The sequence below is a fragment of the Vespa velutina genome, chromosome 2 (assembly GCF_912470025.1).
Source record: "Vespa velutina chromosome 2, iVesVel2.1, whole genome shotgun sequence".
Classification (NCBI taxonomy): domain Eukaryota; kingdom Metazoa; phylum Arthropoda; class Insecta; order Hymenoptera; family Vespidae; genus Vespa; species Vespa velutina.
The window spans coordinates 8,425,498-8,451,582 of record NC_062189.1 but is presented as its reverse complement, the minus strand read 5'-3'; the positions used below and the strand labels follow the sequence as shown (position 1 = coordinate 8,451,582).

At 34.6% G+C, this 26,085-nt stretch overlaps 1 long non-coding RNA gene across 1 annotated transcript; it reads right to left on the bottom strand.

Moving 5' to 3' along the window:
• Nucleotides 1–1,212: 1,212 nt before the first annotated feature.
• On the bottom strand, nucleotides 1,213–26,085 carry LOC124946559. Its single transcript, XR_007100120.1, has 3 exons — nucleotides 25,526–26,085; nucleotides 3,073–3,289; nucleotides 1,213–2,993 (listed from the first exon to the last, which is right to left on the bottom strand). It is a non-coding gene; the product is annotated as an uncharacterized LOC124946559 (long non-coding RNA).

Here is a 26,085-nt window from a genome sequence, read left to right as displayed (position 1 = left end):
AGACCTATTTTCGCGCCATTTTCGTTCGCGAACGAGAAACAATGAGAAAGGAAATGGATATCCAATGTAAGTATTGAACGTGTGCTGGAGTGTGAGGGTAGTTACCCTCTTTTCTCCCTCTTTTCCTCTGTATATATATATATATATATATATATATATATATATATATAACCTATATATTTATATATTTCTCTCTTTCTACCTCTATACTTTCTCTTTTTCTTCCTCTCTATATACTTCCCACGTTACTTTTTCGGTTACCGTCGCAGTTACCCACAACAACTAGATTATGTTAATAATTCGTTTAATTAATGAGTTATTGGTCGGAGCTTCTGGCGAGCAGAAGAGCGAAAGGTAATTAACGATCGAAAATTAACGTCGTTTATCGTCATTCAACAAGCACATATCGTACCACTCCCCACTCCATTTTCCGTAATAATTACCTCTAGCTGAATATCGGAGCGAATATTGTTCAATTGTGTGACGCTTCTCGGAATCATCTGTATCGTCTATGAAAGAATGACGTGAGGTTTCAATAAATTATCTATTCTGTTATTCGAACGATCAATCTCCCGTATTTTTCAGTAGGTGAATGTAAAGTTTGCATTTTACATAAGTTCATAATCATGCGAATAGATATTCGTTGATTGGATAGTAATAAATTATTTTCCTTTAAAAATGTACAGCTAGATGATTGGTAAAAAAAGCTTTGTTATCATTATTATTATTATTTGACGATCCAATTTGAACATGATAATAAAAAACTAAACTTCTTTGTGTACCTGTATTCAAAGAAGTAACCGTTAAATTGGAAGCAAATGTACTTAAACCTCTTGACATCATTAATAGATTGATAACAAGTTATAGGAGATAAGAGGTCGGTGAATGATGTACTTGAGTAATATCAAAGAAGTGAATATATTTGATGAACATGTAGTTTACATATCTTTACATGCTATTCGATGTAACTTTACACGACTGTATATGATACTATACGACATGCGATTTTATAACATAAACGCTTGCTCGATATTTTTTTAGAAATGATTCATTCATAAATAATTCTAGTTTATCTTTCCTCACATACATATTACTACCATTACAATAATCATAATTATCGTTATATAAAATATTATTTATTACTGTATGTAAAAAGTATAGTAGTACATATAAAAAATACGAGTTATATTTTATATATAGTTTATTTCATTCAATAAACAGATCTATGAAAACTAGTTACTTTCAAAAATCGATTTGCCCTCTTCATGGCACTCGTATATGTATATTTACATCATTATTAATATTTTAGCTGATTTAAAAAATAATAATATAAAATGTACCCGAACTGATTCATGCATGATACATTTTATTACTTATTCCATATAACATTTTTCAAGTTAACATCTAAACAGTTAGGTAATTTTTTCAATGTTACACTTATTTTTCTGATTTTATATAATTAACGGCAAGTAATTAGAACGAAATATAAAAGATAGCGCTAAAATTTAAATTTTATACTATACGTTAAAAAAGAATGAGAGTGAGTATGCGAGATCGGTCTTCCGGAGTTCTACGGTCGTCGAACTATTTTCCACGGTCCGGTGAATTGAGAACAAAGCGAAGTGACCTCTCTTGCTCGAACGCTTCGATCGGAATGGTAGGGGACGCGTTGGGTGCGTCTGGTCGTCGAGGAGGTGAGATAACGAGCTCTGAAGAACATTTCATTGAATTTTTCGGACCAAAGAGTACTCACATTCTTGAAAAAGTCGAATGCGCGAATTTCTCTTCTAATAATTTCTTTCGCGAATTTACGTTACGAAAGCTTAGTAAAACAACAGTGTGTCGCAATGCGGTGCTCTCATCCTTAAAATTGAAATTTGTATGATGTCCATGGCTAAGCTAATTGGATTTTAAGCAAGAAAGTTATCGTGAACGTTAAATCGAGGTATCGTCGTATTATTCGGCATGAAAATCCGACATGGCCCTCCTAATAGTGGCAAATAGCTTGGTAAGTGGGCCAACAATTACTGGATCTTTCTCTTTTAACCTAATTGCTTTTATTATTTTAAATAAAACCATTGCGAGCAAAACGTTTATTTATAGACGAAAATGTTTTGATATGGGAAGGAATATAATCGATTCAAAGTTTACAGAAAAGTAATATTCTTTAAGAGAAAGACAAATAGATATGAAAAATAGAGAGATCGACGAATATTTCAGGCCAACCGAGTTATAAAAATAAATAAAAAATAAATAAAGATAAAATAAGCAACAATAAAAAGAGAGAAAGTTAGAGACAACAAAGATAAGAATCGAGATAGCAGATTATAACGAAGTTATTTATTAATTTCTTGAAGGAATACCAATGAGTTTTATCAATGAAAGTAAAAAAGAAAATGGAGGTAAGAGTTTCGAAAGGTTGCATATTCAAATAATAGTCGGGCAAAGATACTTGGCACACAAGAATATTGATAAACAAAGAAAAATGCTACATCGTCCAAAATTGTATTTTTCTGTATATATAAGAACGAAGAGAAGATAGCGAAAGTGGTTGCCTTCAATGACGATATCTTGTTATCCTTTCGCGGCTTATCTTCTTCGGCTGAAGTTGCAAGATGTTGCCCCGACCATTTTCTATGGCCACAAGAGAAGCTGTTTTATATGTTTACGACCTATTCGTGTTGCTTAATGGATCCTAAAACGTTCGAGTGCCTTTTATCGGGTCACGACGTGGTTGCGTCAAGGCGCACGTGCCTTTCCGTGATCGGCGCGTGCACCGAAATAGCGTGACTCCTTTTTCGCGTCTTCACCCAGGCTTCTCTCTTCGTTTCTTTTTCTTTCCTTGCTGCCATGAAAGCTATTGTGCACTTTGAGTTGGTGGTTCGCATTACCAATTTAAAATTGAGTTTCCAATTGGAAGCCGTGCGAAAGCAAAGTATGAAGATATGATGATCGTGGCTGGAAACTTGTAAAATATGATGCAAGTAGATGTTCTAAATGGAAAAAAACTGTAATTAAAAGAAAACATTCGACGATATCATCGATATTATTTTTTGGAGAATCGATGCTCACCAATATTGCAACAGATCAATATCAACAGATAGATTTTCAATCTTTACTTAACAGTAACATGGCTCTTATTTTGGACAACTGAAAGATTATTTTTTGTTGGTGGTATGAAAATAAATATCATGTCCGTTAAACGTATTGCCCTTCTCCATCCTCAGTGGAGAAGGCCTGATCGAAACAGCTGTCATGGGACTGATAATCGTAAAACGTCGAACGTGACCTAGTTGATCGTAAGATAAACCATTATTATTACTGCTATATATATACATATATATATATATATATATACATACACACACACACACACACACACACACACACACACACATATACATGTCTATACGATACACTGACAAAATGGACGACTAATTCTATTTCTCTACTTCTCCTTTCCATTTTCGTTTATATGGACAGTACTGTTCCAACTAACGGCATCCTCTCGTCCAACAATTTGAATGGATATTTTATAGGACGATAAATCAGTAGATCGGAATCCGATTGTTTCGCAGAGCTTTTATTATAAAAAGAAATCTATTTTCAATTCGCCGTCGTATGCTCTTCCTTTTCCACTATTTCTATCTCCTTCTATTCCTCTTATTTTTCCTCTTTTTTATACTCTTAGCTCTCGTAATCTTCAAGGTCGCGCACTCTTTCAAGTTTCCGGTTCGTATCGTTACTTCTTTCTTTCCCCTCCTTGCGTTAACGAGTTTCCTCGTGAAAACGATGCTCGAGGGTAAGAATCAGGAAAAGGGAAAAAAGAGAGAGAGAGAGAGAGAGAGAGAGAGAGGTAGCCTCGTCACGAAAGGCTTGACTACTCGTGTGTTACTTCGAGGGAAACAAAAAGGGAGTGAGAGTCACTGAAACGGGGTCGTTCAATCTTAGCTAGCCAACCAGCGGGTTTTACGTTGCTTGATTTATTCAATCCCAATACATATATCTTTATATATATTTCTATATTGAATACTATACGTATGTATAAGTACGTGGGTATGAGTGTCTATGCATATGCGTTGACTGTGAAGGCTGTTCGTTTTTTATGTGTTATAGTTTTACATAAAGTAGAATATTTTCAAAATACTTTTTTCGTTGATTCATTGTCGAATATAATAAAATAAATAATATGAAATTACAAAGAAGTCTTTCCATATAATTGGGTTACATTCATCGTGAATAAGTATTTGTAGATCGTTTGAAAAGTAGAAAAGGACTAGTACTAATAGGATGGTACTCTTAATCCTATAAGCGAGTAACGAATAATCATTACTTGGAACTCGTAGCTGCACGAAAGTCACGTCAACCGACTACACGAACCAACCTTCTTCCTTCTTTTTCCTCGTGTGACTTTGTACCTATTTACTTAGATATATGTGTGTGGGTGTACATATATGTGTTACCCATTCTCTTTCTTTCTATTTGTCGGGATGTTTGCTCGTCCATAATGTCCGTCCTGTTCAAGTAGCTCCTGCAATTCTCCTTCCCTCTTCGTTGAATTTCGAAGCACTGATTCAAGATACACTTGAGAGAGGGAGACATACTGAGAAAGAGAGAGAGAGAGAGAGAGAGAGAGAGAGAAGTAAAGAGAAAGAGAGAGAGAGAGAGAGAGAGAGAGCGTTTGTGACTTTCGAAGCATCTTTTCAAGGAGCCGATTGAGTATACAATGTGTTCCTCCGTATTTGACGTTCAACGAATGTCGAGCAAAAGTAAGTATCGAACTGATCATTCCACATTTAGAGCTTCATTTTTCCATTGCTTTTCCAATATTGTTCGTTTAGATGTCGAGATTCTTTTAAAACACTGTATTTAAAGGAAATTTATAATCTTGTATTAATTACTCTTTTAGTTAATCGAATTGATTTATTTCGAAATGTTATTTTAATGAAAAATCAAAGAGAATATAAAAAAAGAAGAAAGATATATATATATATATATATATATATATATATATATAAATTTCTTGTTTTTGTCGGAATAATTTTCCATTCTCATTATTTGCTTTTCTTATTCATTAAGAAAACTCTTTTAATTATCTTCGACGAAGAGAAAAATGTGTCTTTTCACGTAGCCCACGAAATTTTTGTATTCTCAACCAAGAAGATAAAGATAGATAAAAGGAATGAGAGAAAAAACATTTTCTTGGCTGGTAATATTAACCTGGTGCGTCCTTGTTCTTTTCATCACTATGTCGGAATATAAATTCTTAAAGAATCTTGTGGCTAATATTATGCGGAAGCAGGCACCGTGAGATGATAATGGTAGGTTCATAGTTTACCACTTTTGGCGTTATCGCCACGCTGTTGATATTCTTTATAGGATATTTCGAAAATAGTGAAGTACTTGAGCCACCATAGATTGTCGTCATAGTTCTTCGCCTCTAGCATAAGCCTTCGATGCTTCTTAATTTTTTTATTGATTATTTTCTCTCTTTCTCTCTCTCTCTCTCTCTCTCTCTCTCTCTCTCTCTCTCTTTCTGTTTCTTTCTCTCTACTTCTCTACATGATTCTCTGATATAAAAATCATCTGTTATCGATTCTTTGATGCATCTTTTTATTTTCTCCTAATTTTGACTAATATAAAATATGTATGTTTAAATAAAAATTCGAACTTATGTATGAACTATATGGATTATATAGAATAAATAAATGATGATAATGATAAGAGAGCGATATTGAATATATGGGTAAATGAAAGTAAATTTTGCTTAAAAAATGATGAAAATGGTATGGTCTTTTCTAATAATGACGAGAGAGAGCTGGAGACAAAACTTGTAGTTAGTTCGTTCACCTTGCTACGCCTACTGTTCTTGAGAGTAGCAAAGGACGATAACTATGATCCTCCTCTGGCTTGAGTAACTTTCAACTTTCTTTAAAGTATAATTTAAGCGTTAAATTACAACAAATAACGAACCTTTAAAAAAATCAGCATTTAAATTGTATATTAAGTCCATGGAATGGGAGGATGAGAAGAGAGGAGTGAGATCATGATATTTCATGAATGTAATGGAGAAAAAATTCATCGAGCGATCGAATTTTGAAAAGGTCTCGATCGTTTCGTTATTGAATTTTCAGAAAAAAATAAATCGAATAAATAGATAAATGAGAATGATAAATGTGAAGTATTCAGGTTAAATAGTTATTTATAACATGAGATTTATGTAAAGTATTTGTTAGTGTTGACTATTCTTGATTTCCTCTCAAAATTCATATCTGAAAAGCCCTTTTGTTGAGATTACAAAATAGATTTTCCAGCCACAACTAATGTTTGGTTAATCAGCAAATTTGTAAATCGCGTGCTGAAAATCTCCTGTCCTAAATTAAAGTTCCGGTAACGATTGTAATACGATATATGTAGATATGTGTATATATATATATATATATATATATATATATATATATATACATGTTATAATCGAATTCGAAAATTTGATTGACGGTAGAATTATCACGATACGACAAAACGATAATGTCCCGGAGCTCACGTTTGTTCCGATTACGTAACCACATAGTAGACTCCAGAGATTAATTAGGAAATTAAAAATGGTTAACTTGTATTGAGTTGCGTTCGTTAAACACACCGCGATGCGGTGTTATTCTTTTACCGATAAGAATAGAAGTTAAAATATAAGAGTGTATTTATATCCATTATATGTTTGAACATTATTATTGTCGCGTTAACAATTGGCATTCATTGACTGAAATAGCTCGAGTGGAATTTCATCTGTGAAATAAAATTGTTCTATTACTATGCAACGTTTATTTATTTTCAACATATCTCCGTTTTAACAAGGATATGTGTGACAGCTGTTTTACAATATTTACTTCTCGCATTCACCCTTTGTATCCAAACGACGAATACACGTCGCGCTTTGTTGGTGACAACGAGCGCGTGACAATGTGCATAAAACTTGCCATTTTTGTGTCTCAGTGGAATTCATGATGCTACTGGCCCTTCTAGAGTTCTACGAGGTCACTATTTTATTCGCATTACTGGTCGAATAAAATTTCTCGAGGAAGTTATACAATGGTTCGGAACTTCTCTACAACTTTCTCATAGATAGGGAGAACGTGATGTGTTGCTCAGTAAACTTGAAAATTAATTAAGTTGAATTAAAAGTCACTTGTTTTTGGGAGTTCTCCTGATTAACTTGCTCTATCTATAGTCAAGCGTATGAGTACGCGTTTCTATTTCTTTCTGTGTAAATGTATGCAAGCAGGCAGTTAACTTTAATTAGCTTAGGGATAAATGTTGGACGTAAAATTTTCCCGTAAAGTTGCTCCAAAAATGTTAACACCCTAGCTGAGTCACGTCGGTGACGGTAGTCTCGACCTAACCATAATTTACAGTTAGGCATCATCTACAATGTTGTCGTCCAGTTTTCAAGATGATCTCTCGAAAATTTAAAAGCCAAAAGAGAAAAAGCATTGTTACGAATAAAAATTGCTGGATCCGATTTCGAAAAGAATAGCACACGATAGAGTATAAAAAAAGTAGAAAACCTTTTGGTATAGTCCAAGATCGATACGTCGACCGATAGAACGATATCAATAATTTACCAGCCAATTTGGCCGTATTGATAGCGCGAGATTAAATGTTCTGTCTATCGTGCTGCGCTCGACGTTGTCCAAACGGAATTGGAATTCGACCGGTTTTCTCCTCTCCTGTTTCTATCTCTCTCTCTCTCTCTCTCTCTTTCTCTCTCTCTCTTCGATTTGTTGTTCTTTTTTTAGTTTTTATTTATTTATATTCCCGATGAAAAAGCAATGCCTATAAAGCATAGAAGATTAAACGGCAAAAGCGTATTTAAGATGTAAGCCGTTCGAAGTATGAAGCGTTTCGAGTCGAGAGAAAAAATGGAGAATAATTTCTTTTCCAGTGGTACTTCGTGATTGTAGGTACAAAACAAAAAGGATAAAAAACGATAAAAGAAAAAAGAAATAGAAAAAAAAGGGAGAAAGAGAAGTGACGATAAAGAGTGGAACTCGTTTTTATCCTCAAAAGAGAGAAAAAAAAGTAGGGTAAAGATAGAGAAAAACAAAAATGGAGACAAAGAGAGAGAGCAGATAGAAAGAATTTAATCAATGAAATCGTCCGGATAGTTGTGTCGTCTACGGTAGGAAATATAAAATACATGACGTCTCATTGCCCGATGGCCAATAAAATAATCGATCATTGCCTCTTTCTCGCAATAAATAATAAACGTGTAAATTTGACGTTTTTATTAAATCATTAATTATTAATTCATGCGTATACTATGGTATTGCACCGACGAGTAGTACGAGAAATATCGTGAGCAAAAAGACAGGAGTTTATAACACGGGGAATATAATACGAATCTACGAGATGAAAATACGTGATGTCTCGTGATGCATAAATTATAATATTTATCGTACCATCACTTCCCTTTCTATCTCTTTTTCTCTTTATGTTTTTCTCTATATTTCTCTCTTTCATTGACGTGCCTTTAAGCGCAAACTCTTTGTTGATCTACGAGAGAATCGGCCAGCGGTGTATTTGTTTAACGCTCAGTAACCACAAAATCGCTCGCTCGGAACTTGATTGTTGCGTTTCATTAAAATGACCTTTTACAACGGCCAGTTATATAAGCGAAAGTTCGGGCCATTGATATTCGCTAAATACTTAGTAGTCATACCTGCGTGTTTCGCTCCTGTCGCTTTCATTATGGATTAACGTTAACAGGATTTTGTAATTATCAAATTACATTCCCAACAATTCTAGTGTTTTTTACTTTTTCCTTTTACTTTTTTTCATAATTTCATATGCGATTATATACGTACAATAAGTTATTTTGTAGCCGATTAACTCTTGATACACGATGAGGGGAAAATGGTAACAAAAAAAAAAATAAATAAATAAAAAGAAAAAGAAAAAAAACAAATAAGTTAATAATCGTCACTCGGTAAGAAAATATGTTCGACCGTCGTCCTTTCGCACGTAGCACGTTCGAAATAATTGAATTTCTGCTTGGCACCGTGCCCCGCGACCATTCATCAAGCCCCTATCGGAGAGCAGTTAATTGCTATCCGTAAATAACAGTCGTGCGACTTACCACGCAAATGACCGAACTCGTGCACTCCACCCTCTTCGACACCCTTTATTTTCCCGCTATTATAGTCAGTCTTGAATGGTCAGTAGGCAGCCGATAACATCGAATCCTCGAACGAACACACGTAGCAGCTTCGCTAAAGGGTATCCAAACTTTCTATCGAAAGAGAGAGAAAGAGAGAGAGAGAGAGAGAGAGAGAGAGAGAGAGAGAAAGAGAGAGAGAGGCTTCGCTACGATGTGCACGTACCAAACTCTGGAATTTCTCTTGGTATTTCTAGCCGTGGGAATTTCGCGTGACCTTGTCTTTGGACAACTTCTCAGCACGGAAAACTTTATCCACGTTAAGCACGCTACTACCTTCCCTACATTCTTTCTTCGACATATGAGATATTCATTATACTGCGAACATGATTAATGCATTCCCTTCTTATCCGTTCTGCCAGAGGAACCGTATTAGTCAATTAATTTGGTTGGTACTCTATAGATTGACTCCTTTCAGCAATCGAGAAGTGCTTAGCAATTAATTCCTGTCATCTAGTCTCTATCATATAATCCCTGTCATATTATCCCTACCTTTTAGAAATTGATATTATGTGTCAAAATTATGTACGTATAAGTATTTTTAATGTGACATATAAATAAAGTGGGAATGGCATAACACTAAAAACAAGAATTGTTACATCTGAATATCAATTATAAAATTAGTTTTCGAGAAACTGTTTAATAATACTTCTTATAACAAATTAATTATAACAAATCGTTAAATGATTATGCATCTTGTATTATATATATATATATATACAAGATTTAAAAAAATTAATTATTGCAATAATTAAATTAAATTAACTTTTATAGCAGATTGTGAACAATATATCGAAAGAATGAGAAATAATTTTCTCTATAAAACAATTTTCGTTCGAAGTCTCTATGACTTTTAATCCCGGAGATATTTTCATATTGATAAAAGTAAATAAAAGACTGGTGTAATGAAACACCGACCTATATAATTTCTTTAAAGACCCATTGACGTTGTGGTCTACACAAATTCCTGGATTTTACGCAAGCTTTTCAGTTGGGAAACGTAAACAGTTTCTTCTTTACTGCTATGCGTACTAGGTGCATATGTATATATGAATTATGAATGTCGATATTTCGAAAGCAATATCTTCGCAAACAAATATCGTAGAAACTTCAAACCAAGACCATTGTAAAGGATAGATTATTCTCCTTTTTTATACATAATCAAATATTATCGATAGGATTTCTTCTATAAATATTTTCTAAAGATTTCTCTTGTAAGTATGTACATATTCAATAGATTTGTAAAATCTTTTCTTTTATTTTTTTATTTTATTTTTCCCTTACAAGGATAAAGATATTATACAAGATTACAGGTCGTTGATCGATAACAAAAAAGGAGATAAAATTGATGCCGAATATCGATAAATTTTTCTTTAATTTCTTTTGTGAAACTTACCAAGAATTTCAAAGATAGGGAATGTTATTGGGAGTTCCATGACAATTTCTTTTCGCGGAACACTTCGTTCTCGATGAAATCGAAGAAAGAAGAAAAAGGACGTTTTACGAGAGCTTTGTGTGAGCTTGGATTTTACGTTGCAGACCTCGTCACAGATACGCGCGAAAACCTTCGGAAACTTTATAAAGGTGTAAGCTTAGGGTATTATCCTGCGAATTGGATTCGACCAGTGAGCTTTATCGAACTTTTATACAGCTCTACCTTCTCGTTGGCAAGCGTGCTAATGGTAAAAGAAAAAGAGAAAGATAGAGACAAGGTGATTGAACAATTATGATTCGAATTACTTCGAATCTTACTCCTTCGTAAACGGCTTAGACACACCTAAAACTCGTTAATGTTTTTCTCTACTAGTTAAAACGTTTTTAATTATCTTCGTTGTCGTATCTATCTGTAAAATCTTGTTGAAAAATGTAGTAGAGAAGAAAGAAAATGATTTTCGGGTAAGTATCTCATATAAAAATTTATTCCCTCTTAAAAATAGTGAAAGAAGTACGTACGTGTCTCGTAGAACTATGCGAAAGTGTTGCTTTTTCAAGAGTCGCTCGCTCCAGTACCACCTTTCAGACCGCTCGAGTACCTCTTAAGTGACACAACGATACTATTCTTAAGAATGGTATTCGCTATCTTCTAGAAATTTGACATGTACCTTAATTTACAGGGGAAAAACACGAAGGAGCTTTTATCAATAAACTACGATCCACAAATATTTGTTTCTTTTCATTTTTATATAGCGGCTTGATTCATTTTTCAAATATTTTTAAAACGTCATTAAAAAAGATACCGTTCTTAAAGTGATTTAATAAATAATCGATGTGTTCAATTAGTCGAGTCCTTGAATTTTATATACGACCATGAATCAATAAAAGGATTATTTAAGAACATAGCGTAAATAAAAAACTAAGAAAATAAAAAGAAGATAAATAAAAAATAGAACTCGCTTCGCCGCAGTTTTTATCAACGCTATATCTACATAGAGGATACTCAGACTTTTTTAGGTTTTCACCAAATTAAGATTTTCTTATTTAAACTATGTTACGTCATTTCGAGCATCCTTTTAAACGAAGAGGTCCTCGCAAAGTTTTTAACACAATTTAACGGGAGTAACGAAGTAAAACGAACCGCCTGTCTGAATACACTTTTCTCGACGTAGAAAACTCGAAGTCGCGGGAGGACCAGCTCAGGAGAAACGTCAGTTTAAATTCCCGCATCTTAATTCCGGACTCGATTCGATTTTCAAGAAGCCGAAATTAAGTGTAATTTGTTCGTACGACGATAAGGTGCGATGAGTCGCGTGGACATAAAATAATTTGATTTACTTTGAAACTAACGGTTTTAAACAAAATTATTTTAACAATAAAATTATTTGTTATTAAAACAAGACATTTTGAAAAAACATGTTCTCATATTGTAAATAAGATATAAATATTTTGTTGATAAAATTTCAATATCTACTTTTTATTTTATAATTATTCAATAAAATTACTTAATATATTTATAACATAGTTAGCCTGTTATAAATGATGATTCTCAATTTGTAATGAAAACAGTTTCCAAATTTGAATATATTATTTGTATAAGTGAATGGGTTTATTTACTTTTGATATGCATACGTTTGTACAAAAATAGAATATAATGACGTTGTTAAAATGATATTATCGATTAATAAAGAAGCAGTGTTATTTAAAACGTCAAAGTTAAGAGGCATACATAAATCTAGTCCCCTCAGTTTCCTTAAAAGCGTCATTCACTATAGATGGAAGAAATAGGTGTTGTCGAGCTTATAAATTTTCGTAAAATTCTGCTTTTAGATCGGCTATTACAGACTATTATTTCAATTTCTATTGCCGATGGCTTAACGTTATGACACTACGTTAAAACCTTATTTTTATACGCGTTATTAGAAGATACAAGATTTTATGTCTGAAAAGATACTCTAATGACGTTCTTTCGTGCTTTATTACATTTTAAAAAGTAATTCACAAACGCGTCTTCTCATCATCATCAGGACTTCAAAGTAATGCCGCTAATGAAATGTAACTTGCATGTTACGTATAAAGCGAATGGTCTTCTTTGATTTCTTTTAAATTACACTCACCGATAATTATTTAATTTGCATTATTTAATTTCTTTCAAAAAATGATGTCCAAAAAGAAAATAATCTCCTTTTCGATGTGAAATATTATAACGTTATAGTTATTAGAATTGATTTCATGTTTGAAAACTTCCTCTCAACAACTTTCTAAAGTTCTTTTCAATAGGATAGTCAACATGATATATTTGATACCTATATTTTTTTAAATGATATGGACGTCGTTTATTAATCTCTCGGGTTCGATGATCCGTCTCGTCTACTAATAAAATGGGTTCTACAAGATTGAGTCGAAGTTCTTCCTTAGAAGGTAGAAGCATCGAGGTGAACGCCTTCGAGTTATCTTGAGCGGTTCTCGATCAAAGTCTTCTAGTAAGTTCGGTTTTCCTAGTGCGAAAATCGATTCGAGCATTCGTCATCGGCTGTTAGAGAAACGAGTGGTCGTCATTACTTTTTCCTTGGACCCCTTTTACCTCCTTAAATTTACTTGAAAACGTAGAAAAATTCGTTGTCGTTCTTGTCTTCGAAGTGACTGGATCACTAATGTCTTGGCTGCGTATATCGAAACGATTCTTCTCCATCTCTCTTCCTCCCTCTCTCTCTCTCGATCTCTCTCTCTCTCTTCTCTCTCTTCTCTCTCTCTCTCTCTCTCTCTCTCTCTCTCTCTCTCTTTCTCGTAATTAATTTGTAACTCCAGCGAGACAGACGTATAGACGGATTAGGAAACTCCAAGCGAGTTACACGTCGTGGGAGAGCTCATTGATCATCCAAAGCATCTCGACTCTTTCGATCCGTCTTCGTAGAACCTACCCTTGTCGATGCTTACTACCCTCCTCAATTTCCTTCTTGCTTTCCCTCCTCTCTCTCTCTCTCTCTCTCTCTCTCTCTTTCTCTCTCTCTCTCTCTGTCTGTCTATCGGTCTGTCTGTCTGTCTGTTTGTCTGTCTCTTTCTTCACCTTTATTAACTACTGTATCATTTATGAAGGAAATCAACAAGAAAATTTAGAAATTAATAGTTAATCAAAATATATATTTAAGTTTATAAAAGTGATATAGAAAGTATATAGCATGACGACAAGCGATTCTCGACTACTCTTAAAAACCTCCAATCTTGTAAAAGTAGTATGAACTCTCTATTCAAATATTTTTCTTTTTGAAGTTATTGTTTTATGTAATCTTCAACGTTCCGCGAATTATTATCTCATCATTTTAATTTCTCTTTCGTACATTTTTATTAGAATACTTTAATACCCTTTGCAAAATTTAATAAGATGTATTGAAAACAGAAATTTTCCAGCGATCGAGCAAAAGTTCTTTGTAGAATCAAAGTAGCCCGTTTGAATAGCAGTAAACGTATTATCGATCGTCTGTATTTGGAGCGAATCCCGTACTCTTGGTGAAGAGCCATGGTGGTGACGAAAACGTTTGCCAACACGGATCGTCAAAGTGCTGCCTCAGCGCGTTGACATAATGACGCAGGGTCCATTTTAGTCTCACAGCTGTTCTGAATTTTCAAATCGATTCGCAAGTGAGTATCTATTGTATTATATTGTATTATATTGTATTATATTGTATTATATTGCAATACTAATACCATATAAAGGCTCCCTTTTAAAAGATAAGCATATATTTTTTGATTTAGGTGATAAAAAATAGATTTTATGAAACTTTCCAGTAATGTAAAATTTAAAAAATGGATGGAGAGATTTGTCTTAAAATGAAAGAAAACTAATGTCGATTCTAAATAAATGACATTGACGACAAATTAAATGTGTCCACAAAACTATTCATAAAATTAAAATCACTGAAATATATAATAACGTTCTAAAGGATAATTAAGCATGAGTTTTGACTCCAAAATTTCCCTTGAATGTTTTTACTTGAGATACAAAAAGCTTCGTACGTTGTTGCTTCATTGAGTATCCTTTCACTTCTTTTTTTTTCTTCCAAGAATTACTGTAAAGAGCGTTCTGTCGTATTATTCTTTTTAAACGTTTCTCCCTTTCATTAAATCCATAGTACAGTACATAGAAATGGCAATGGAAAAGGATAGTAAGCGAGAAATCCACGACAACTCGAATCTCGTACCTTCTGGATGCTCTTGCGCAAAAATAAATTTTCGTTATATGAAGCAACAGCAGCAACAGTAACAACCCGCTTTTTTCTATTTCGTTCGTGGCCCGTTTACGTGATTCGTTCGTTGACATGTACAAATCCTCTTACGGTTTGTTAGCATTCGCATAGAAAGTTGCGAATATGTGTTAGCGCGTGAGTGGAAGAGAGAGAGAGAGGGGGGGAGAAAGAGAGAGGCAGACAGATAGACAGACGGATAGACAGACAAACAGAAACAAAAAGAGACAGACAGACAGATATAGATAGATAGATAGATAGATAAAGAGAGAAAGCGAGAGAGAGAGAGAAAGAGAGAGAGAGAGAGAGAGAGAGAGAGAGAAAGAAAGATAGTCGAACGAGAAAAGGACTGGAAAGGGAGACAACGGATACGTATGAAAAATCCAACGGGAAAAGGATTTAATTCCGTATTTCTCGCCGATGTGAATTAATCCTCTCAGGACCGAACTTTGGCAGGTGCAAAACTTTTATATTATCGAAACGTGATTATTTATATTAAGCTAAAATCCATCCACCAACTATGGATGTCGATAAAAAAGAATATTTATAAGACGATTGCAATTTATATATTCGTAGTTACTTATAAGTATTATTGATTGTTATCAATCGTTTTATGTATTTTGTGACAAAAATATATGAAAGAAAATACATCGAAAAAATTCAGCATCGTTCAATGAAAGAAAGAGGATGATAAACGCGAAGCCTAAATTCGCGCTCTAAAATTCGCTTTCATTAACTTCATTAAAGTCCACGGAGCGTCAAAAGGTACGTTTCTCTTTCTTCTTTCTTTCTTTTTTTCTTCCTCTCTCTCTTTCTCTCTCTCGCTCCCTCCCTCTCTTTCTTTCTTCCTCTCTCTTTCTCTATCTCTCTCTCTCTCTCTCTCTCTCTCTCTCTTTCTGTCTCCTGTTCTCCCTCTATGGCGATTTTTCATTGCGTCCAGCACTCCAGGGCCCGTTCATTAATTCGCACGAACGAAATTATAATTGAAACTTTTTTTTTAGCGCGAAATTCCACCGAGCTCTCGCACGCTCGCGCCATTATAACCAGCGCAAAAGTGGAAGAATAATGGATTACCTTAAGTGCTATTAATTTCGTCCGGTAGTAATTCGGAATCGAGTCACTATGAGGTCCGTGCTGTAGAGAAGTAACGATTCGAAGTAATTTCGTAGAGAGTTTATCGGAATGATCGATCGATCGACCGAATGGTATTCGAGTGATTGAGTTAAAATCTAAACTAATTTGCTTTGGATGCACGGGAAATATTTTTGCTGATCGATAGCTATATCCTTAATTAAATGAACGACGATACTCTTTTCATACATTAATCCTTTTACTTCTTACAAGTTCAACAATCGAATCTTACGATGCTACAGAATACGCGAGATCAGTTAACGGTCGATTAATTTCTTTCAGAAACAACGTTAATCTTCACGTTCATCATTCAACATCGATTCTAGTTCGTGTCTCCCAACAACGACCACATTTTTCCTCTTCCGGCTCCACCTCTTCTTCCTCATCCGCCTTCTTTTTACGCTATACGAAGAGAGGATTCTCAACGGTTCGCTGGAGCTGTTGTGACGCGTGATTTATCTGTTATTCGTGCGTGCTGATACACAAGCAGTCGAGCGTGTATTCCCTTTTCCAGTATTCCCTTCTCCACACTCCTCTCCGGTACCATCTTTCTCCTTTTGTTCTCGCGAGATGAGAGAGAGAGAGAGAGAGAGAAAGAGAGAGAATCGACAGAAAAAGATTACTCATGGGTATATACATCAAGAAAAAAGCCTGCTGATCGTAGCTTTCTACATAATTTGATACTTTAGAGATCTCCATCTTTGAATTAAAAATCCAAATGTCTATTTCTCATACGAAGCAAAAATAATAAGTATAAGAAAAAAAGAAAGAAAGAAAGGGACAGTTGAGAAATCGAGAATTTGTAAAAAATAAAGTAAATATTTTCTCTAAGATGCAATATTTCGATTCTTCAAAAGAGACCTGTTTATAATTTGTTTATAATCGAGAAGCTTTGTGTTAAGGAATTTTTTCGATGGGCTCAAGTTGTTTTTCTCATTATATTCTTTCTCCTTTTCACGCGATACGAGAGATATAAAATATTATCTAGAAAGAAGATCAAAGAACAAAAACAGAAAGGTCGGACTTGATCCAATTTGCTTTGTTTCTGTCTATCTTGAAGCATCTTCGACTTTCGCTTTTTACTGTCGATTGCACGAAAAATGAAATCGAGAGAGGGATAGAGAGGAAGAAAGTAAGAAAGGAAGAAGGAGAAACGAAAATAGAAGATATAAAGAAAAAGATGAGAAGAGAAACAGTCAAGATAGGCGAAGAACGAAACTCACAATGGTGAGATAAAATGGCGATTGATTTTATTTAATTTCACCCAATATACACGAATCTAACAGTCCGCATCACGTTTGTTGCTTGCAACAACTCTAGTGAAACTCGATCATGATTCGTTTAAAATAATCGATTTTCGAGCGATTCATTTCACGAAACATCGCCTTAAGAGAAAAAGGACTCTTGGTCGTTTGTACTTAGCTATCCTGTACTTTTAGTTCTCTCTGTTTCTCTTTCACCAAAGATAGAGGAAAACGCAATATAACAACACGGACTTATTAATCCTCCGCACGTTCTCGTTGTCATTGCAGCGTGTTATGTTCTCCATGTTCAGCATAAAGTATGTTCTCTCGTAAACTTGATATTTTAATAAAAAGTAACCGGCGAGGAGAGTGATAAGTGAAATTGGTATTTCAAGCAGATGGGACAAAAGTGTAAAAATCGTTTTAAAAAATTCTACTAAAATGATAAGTACTTGAAATAAAATTGTATTTCCACGTGATTTCTGTCACAATTAATTTTGTTTTTTTTTCCTTACTTTAGAATGAATGCAGAGAAAATGATTCTGTATTATAACTTTTTTACATAGTCCGTACCAAAAGAACGTGGACGCGATATCTGCGAAACTTGATATCTGTGAAACCGCTCCTGTGATACAGACTGTAATCCTATTTCAGTTTTTAGATAAAAAGCAACGAACAGATGTCATAAACCTTTTAAATAAAGTCAACGAAATGGAAAAGTTTGAAATGAATTAAAAAGAATATCTGACATATTAAAGGAGATAAGCAGAGAAAACATGTTCCGTAGCGAGTTCCTTCTTCGTAACCTCTTTGTTTGACTTTAGTTCACATAGTATATATAAGCCTTCTCTCCTTCTCTCTATCTCACTCACTTCTGCGGTCGCAATCGTGGTGTTTACGAATCGTGGATAACGGATGGTATGAAAGAAAACGAGGGGTGGTTATGGCCGCAAGGGTCTTTCATTAAAATCCTGCAACTTGCAACGGAGAACTCTTCGACCCAAATTTCTCTCCTCTCTCTCTCTCTTTCTCTCTCTATTTTCTTTCCCGACACACACACATGCGCGCGCGCACGCACAAAACGAAATGTGAACGGAAAGGCAGCAATGGCAGCGCGATTCAAGCATCCTAAAATGTAATGAAGCAGCCGTGGACTACTCTCGCTCTCGAAAAACTTTGCCGCCGGCCGTTGAGCTTTTTCCTCTTCCGATATTAAGGCCGTAGCGAGGAGCGCATAACAATTTTTTCCGTGCGGTTCCTATGTTTCGAAGAAAAGAGAAAGAGAGAGAGAGAGAGAGAGAGAGAGAGAGAGAGAGAGAGAGAGAGAGAGAGAGAGAGTAGAGAAGAGGAACGCGGTCACGATGAGAGTAAGTTAAGAGGTCGTGACCAAAAAGGAGAGAAAAGACGATGACATCGTTCTGGTATCTCTATCGAAAGTTATTTCAACAACTCGAAGCATCGTTGTGGTCCCTTGCACGAACACGTTCGCGAATATGATATCGCTTTTACCTTTTCCATGACGATGACGGCAAACTTTCACGAACGGCTTTTTACCACATTTTTTTTTGAGATTTATAACTTCTATCGCAGAACTCTCTAACGGGATTTTAGTATAAGTGTTATGAAAATTAATCCTTTGATATGTTATTATATATAATATAGGTAATATATATTATATTACATATATATTATATACATTTATCTATATATCATTACATATAATATAAGTAATATATATATTTTATATAAACGAATTTATAAAATAATTTATAAAATAATAATAAATTTAGAATTGCTAGTCTTATGTATAAACTACAAGTCTAAAATAACAAGAATGTACTTTCCAAGGTTATCGCGCGTATGAACGAAGAGGAAAACCGGAGCAGCTTCTAACTCGCTACTACCGATCCGACTCGATATTCCATTAGGAGTTTCGTCGATGTTGCACCGATCCGGATGGAAAGGTGTAGGTAGCAGCTGGAAGAAGGTTACCTGGAAGGATCTGAAGGGCGTTACAGGTAGTACATGAGAGCACTTTGCGTTGAAAGCTGCCTTAAAAGTTTTCCCATTTCCGTGCAACGCCATCGCATTCTGGGTCCAACCGGAAATCCGACCACCATGCAATTCTTTGCGGATCGTTGTATCGTCCTGATTCGCTTTCTCTCTCTCTCTCTCTCTCTCTCTCTCTCTCTCTCCCTTTCTCTCTCTCTCTCTCTCTTTCTCTCGGATTGACTACTTGCTCTCTCTCTCTCTTTCTCTCTTCTGATACCTTCTTCACTTTTTCTACTTTATCCTAATCATGTCTCGTTTCAAAAGAAATCAGATAAAACTTTCTGTACATTTACCAAACTCGTAATGCGTTAACAATACGAGCGAATGTGTGTCAACGTGACCATTGTGGCATCGAAAACACGAAATAATTATTTTCGAAGTAAAGTATGTGTTAGTAATACAAGTATTTGTTAGTAATATTCTATCGTAAACTGTGTAAATAGATCGCATTGCTACATTCCTAAAATAACTATGTCATTTTGAAGAGTAAATTCAATGCAAATTTAGTTTAAATCCAAAGTAGTTTTTAAATAAATGCGCTTTATTAAGTAAAAATATAATCTTATACATAAATAATTTTTATCTCAATTAATATTTAATGTTGAGAAAGAGTGAGAGAGAGAGAGAGAGAGAGAGAGAGAGAGAGAGAAAGAGGAAGGGGAAATACGACAAATGAAAGAGAAAAGTCGAAAGGATTTGCTTAACCCTTCTAAACTTTATTTCACTAGGCAAGATTGATTGATCCTCTGCACCACCCATCTTTTCTTTCTCCATTTTTTTTTCTTCCTTTTTTTCTGCCGACGATATTTTTCATTCATCCGCTATAAGGTACCTAGACCAAGCACATTTTCAGACTTGCTAAGAAACGTGCCGGAGTTGCTCGCCGTCTTAATTCTTCCCACGCTCGGCTTGCAGAACATAATTATGTAAAAGTCTTCCACAAACTCTCCTCTGAAACATCCAACTTCGTTTACGTAGTGACCGTGACTAGCTGGCACAGAGGCATGAACAAAATTTCAAGCTTGCTAACCATGTACTGTATACCTAGTGAAGAAGAAAAAGAACCTTCTCTCTTGTATTTAATATGGCTGGTACTCATATAACATGTTTTACGTTATTGAGTTGCCAATTAACGAATTGAAATGATTCTCGTTTTGCATTACGTCCAATAAGTTCGTGAATCCTATTGAATAATTTGCTTTTAACGACACTATGTCATAAAGAACGAATTATATGTTGTGCATTCAATGTAACAATCGTCATGATTATTCAGATATTTCTGGTTCTGTGACAAAAAATACTTTAAATAAAAAGTCATCAGTGCTTGATTGAAAACTAATTATAAAGGGAAAACTTGCAAAAATACTATTTTGTAGTTAGATTAAATTGATCTTTTTTAAATAACACGATATAACTGTTTTTATGAATTATTGTAGATAATATTGAAATAAATTCAATGATATAAGACAAAGATATATTTGTTCAATAATTTCTTGAGAATATTATTTCTAATTTATATTTGGCGACAAAGTATTGCAGAATAATATTAGTGACTTACATTTTCATAAAGAATATTAAAAACTTATCATATTAAAAATGATTTTCTCAAAAAGTTATTGAACAAATATATGTTTGCCCTATATCATTCAATTTGTAAATGATATGGATATATCGTGCGATTTAACAAAATTAAAATGCGGTTGATATTAACGAAATCAATGTTTTGTTGAAAAAGTAGTATTTTAAAAATCTTTAATTTTGCAATTTGTAAACAATTCAACATTGATGACTTTTTGTTCAAAGCATATTTTGTCACATTACCGGACGTGTCTTAAATGAATCGTAACAACTGTTACGCTGAACAAACCAGTATATTAGATTAAAAGAATCAAAGTCACTTTTAGAGAAATTACACATATGTCGAGTTAATAGTATTGATTTTTGCATAACTTGTTTAATTTCCTACAAAAGAATCAAATAAAAGTGACATTGTCGATAAAATTTTCCTCGAGTAAAATCGAGATTTATTTTATCGAGGAAATTGATTCTATTAAGCGATTCTAATACCAACTGTCTTTTTGTTTGAGTATTGGAAGTAAATAATTGGATTAATTTTTCGATGAAAAATACTTTCAGTGAGTATCTTTCTGGTTAAATCACATGAAGGTCGATATCACGGTCAAGTGACAGCTTCGAAAATATATTATATCTATTTCTTACTTTTTCCTTTTCTCTCTCTCTCTTTCTCTCTCTCTCTCTCTCTCTCTCTCTCTCTCTCTCCAGGGGAACTTTAGAAGAGAAAGATATAGAAAGATAGAGAAAATAGTTTTGTAATCGATGATACTAATGGTATTATATTACAGTAACTCTGTAGTGAGTTGAGTTGGTTCGTAAAAGTGCGACAATAATACATAGACAGAATTGGAAAAACGTGACAATTTCAATGAATGATTTTATCCTGAAAATACGTTGTTTCGCATTTTTCGCATTTTTCCATCAGATTATAAGCACGACAGATAACATAAAACATGCGTTTTTTAGCGTAAATCTATCTCACACTTTGTAAATACAACGACGAAACAAACACTGAAACAAATATTGAAAAAAGAGAAATTTGAAGTCCTTCGTTCGAAGAATAATTTCGTACGAAACTTTATATATCTACTGTTTGTATTTTCATAGAAAGGAAATAGAATTCATGGATTCTCTTTTCAATTCCCACGAGGCGTGCCTCGGAAATATCTCAAAAGTTAATTGAAAAGACATCGAGTCGTATCACGGAGTCATGGAAAGACTATTCTTCTCTTTTTCTTTTTCGTTCATTTTCACTTGAAATGCCATCTACTTTAGGAGATACTTTTTTACATTCATCTACTTAAATTATCCATCGGACTTTATAACACTCACATTTGTGTTTCGTAACATTTCCATTAAATATTACAATGTCGTGCACTATCGTATGCATTTACACAGATATAAATAGATATATGTACACTAGAATATAGGTATATTAATACGTGTAGATATAGGAGCGGCGTACGTTTGAGAAATTATACAAATTTATATCCTCGTGGTTGCATATCTCAACAGTTCCATTTAACGTAATTGCCAACGAGGTAGAAATGATAGAGAAAGAGAGAGAATACATGCGTACGGATAATTTCATTTCGAAAGCGTCTACCGTCAACGATTTTTTACCCTATATTATTTATCTTTCCTGCCAGATGCAGAATTTTGGCGGCAACGCTGTTAATGCTAGAGAAGTATAAAAAGAGAGAAAGAGGAAGGGAAGGAGATAAAGAGAGAGATAACGTTCGTTACGAGATTATACGACAGCACAACGAACGACCACTGCAACTTCCGCCTACGCTTTCATTGCCGAATTCAATAAATATATGTTGTGTAGGTACGCGATATAACGGGCTAGCACCCTCATCGAGAGCTACTATCCCACTCTCCTCTTCTCTTCTCCCTCATTAGTTCGATATACGTATATTTCGACGCGTCCATTTATTCGAGAATGCGCAGCGAGTCGTGCTATGCGTTCATCGCTTCGTTTAGAAATTGCGGCAGGAAATATCGCCGAGTGATTTTGCGCACGTGGATGCAAACGTTGTACAGTACGTGCTGTCGTCAGTGACCGACAATTATTAACACCAATGACACTTAACGAGACGGAAATGTCTACGGTAATACTGAAATATGTTTCAACACTATCGATTAATGTAACCGAGTTGATAAGAAGTCCAGATTAGCTTAAATATTAAATTATATTTTACTATATGAATGTGTTAAGAAAAAAAATTGTTCCATTTTTCCATTATTTTTGTTTGTCTTCTTTCATACTTCTATATTTTCTTATGTTATTAGCTCATATATCAAATATCAAAAATTGAAATTTATTTTACAAACGAATCGCAATTTATTCTTTTTCGAGTACTTGATTTATCGACGATACGAACGTTAAATATACGATCCATCTTCACTCATTTCTGCTTATTTACAGCCAGCATTTCAATTTCTATTTGATGAAATAAAACTTGATCGAACATACTCTTCTTTCTTTTAGTTTTTATTAAAAACGTTTCATTATGTTTTAGTTAAAAACATAATGAAAAGTTTCATTTCTGTCGATAGTAGTATTGATAATAATAGTAATAGTAGTATTAGTCATAATAGTTTCTGTTCTTTGAGAGATTTAACCCAGTGCACGTTTGAGAAAGCACAACGTGTGCAAGAAGTAAAATGAAATTAACGATTATTTTTGCGCCAACATAAGAACTCAAGAAAGGACGAGGGAACCAATGAGAATGTAGACTAATAGAGATTAAATTCTCGCGAAGAAACGCTATAAAAAAGAGAGAAATAAATCGAGAAAATAAACACATTGATAAAACACGTACGTATGGACTCTTAGTACAATATGTAACGTGTTTAAATTCGAAAAGCTCTTTCATTGTTATTATGAAAAATTTATTCTAATGGAAGTTATACTCATTTATCATAAATCGAATCGATTTATCACAGTTAAACTTTTATTTCATCATTCATCGATCATTTTCCTAAATAATTGTTTTTCCATTCATTTATTTTTTTATCCATCAGTCTATTATTTTACTTCTTTAATTTTTTACGACGACACGATGATAGATAAAAGAACGAAAGTGAAACGATTTAGTTGAACGACGACTTTACCAGGCGCTTTCTCTTATTGGCTTTATCGAAGTCCACGAGACGCTTCGAGCTTGCAATTTTGCTCCTCAAACAACGGAAAGACTCAGAGTTAATATTTTATCCCTCGCGGTCTTTAAATAAGGAAATCGATTTCGTTGATGCCGAAAGCTCGCGATTTCATTATATTCGAAGTTGGAATCAATTCAGCTATGAGACGAGACAGAGAAAGATTACACGAGAGTGAAACAAGAGAGAGAGAGGGGGGGGGAGAGAGGGGGAGAGAGAGAGAGAGAGAGAGTAACTCATTTCTGGTACTTCGTTCTACGACGAATGGTAATGAATACAATAGTTACGATTCCTTTTCAACACATCCTTTAATTTCGAGTATTTGTCCTATTGATTTGATCTACCATCCTTTCTTTCTATTTCCCTTCGAATGTTAATGATAAAAATTTACGAGCAATTAATAATAATGACGAATATCAAGAAATGACGGGTGTCATTTTATTTATGAGCAATCTCTTGAATAAGAATGCCCTGTTGATTTTGTTATAAAGAAAATTGAATAATCGAAGGAAGTAAGGCAGTTACGAAGAGCAATAGGAACGAGTTACGTCAATATCGTCGTACACGTTGCTTATTGAATTCCTATTGATGTGGGTGCATTGTCGATGTAAGGGGGTGTTCTCTCCTTTCTCTCTCTCTCTCTCTCTCTCTCTCTCTCTCTTCGAGAAGTTAACACAAGTCGATGAGCGGAACGAGAGCTGCATGGAACACGCTAGAGGTTTGTGTCAAAGGCATACCAGCTGGAACGTTGGCCTTCGAAGTGGCCGGATTTCGAAAGCCCATTACCTTCGTATTTATCCCTCTCCCTCTCCCTCTCTCTCTCGATCTCTATCTCTCTCTGTCTCAACATTCAACCCGAATTTAGCCACTCACATCGTTTGAAGGCTACGCTCGCAATGTGCACACTGGAATTTCATGTCTCCGAGTTAAATTGCAACGAACACTCGAGACAAAAGTTACTCTTTCTTCTCAAACTCAGAATACGAGAAGACATAGAAGAAAAAGAGAGAGAAATAGAGATAGAGAGAAAAAGGGAGAAATAGAGATAGAGAGAAAGAGGGAGAAAAAGAGAGAATGAGAGAAAAAGAGAGAGAAAGAGAGAAGTAATAGAAGAGACCGGAAGAGGAAACGAGAAATAGAAAGGGTGTGAGAGTTACTCCAAGAGAGAAAGAGAAAGAAACAGGGAACTTCTTTTTTCACTCCAACGTCGAGTCGGGATTGCGTTTCAATTTAATTCCATTTCGGCTGCCTCGTTAGACGATTCTTTTGTACCATAAATTGGATTTCCTCGTGCCCAGGCACTACGGTGAGAGAGCTTTCCTTGTCCCTTATACCATATACCTTTGATCCTACTACTACGCATGATAAGAAAAAACTTTGTCTCTTCCATTCTCTCTCGGCCATACTCTCATATTCTTTGTCTGTTTTTCTCTCGTTTACCCTGTTGCAAAAGAACTGTATTTGCAACTTACCCAACCAAAAGAAGATCGACGAGACTTTGACGTTGAAAAGATGAAAGATCCGGCGATCGGAGGAGGTGGAGGCGCAACGATCGGATAGAGTGTCCCTCTCAAAGCCACCGGATATGGCGCTCGGTTTGCTTACAAAACATTTCCGGTTAGCGGGAGACGCTCTGTTTCTTTCATTTCCGTTTGACTCCTTTCTTGAATATCTTTCTTCTTCTTTTTTTTTTCTTCTGCTTCTTTTCGTTCCTTTTCTTCCTTTTCTTTTCCTTTTTCTTCTTTTTCTTTCTTTTCTTTTCCTTTTTCTTCTTCTTCTTCTTCTTTCTTTTCTTCCTTTTCTTTTTTATTCTTTGTCTAACTCACATATTTGTCACAACTCACATAGAAAGAAGACATCGTTAATATACCGTAAAAAGTGTAGAAAAAGACATTGTGCGTATTTGTGTATATAGAGAGAAATGTCAGGAACGACTCGCGATACGTGTTGCCGTAACGGCGACTAACTCTTCAGGCGTAACCACGCGACTCGAGCTTTCATTGCGCAATTCGTTTGCGCATTGAATACAGAC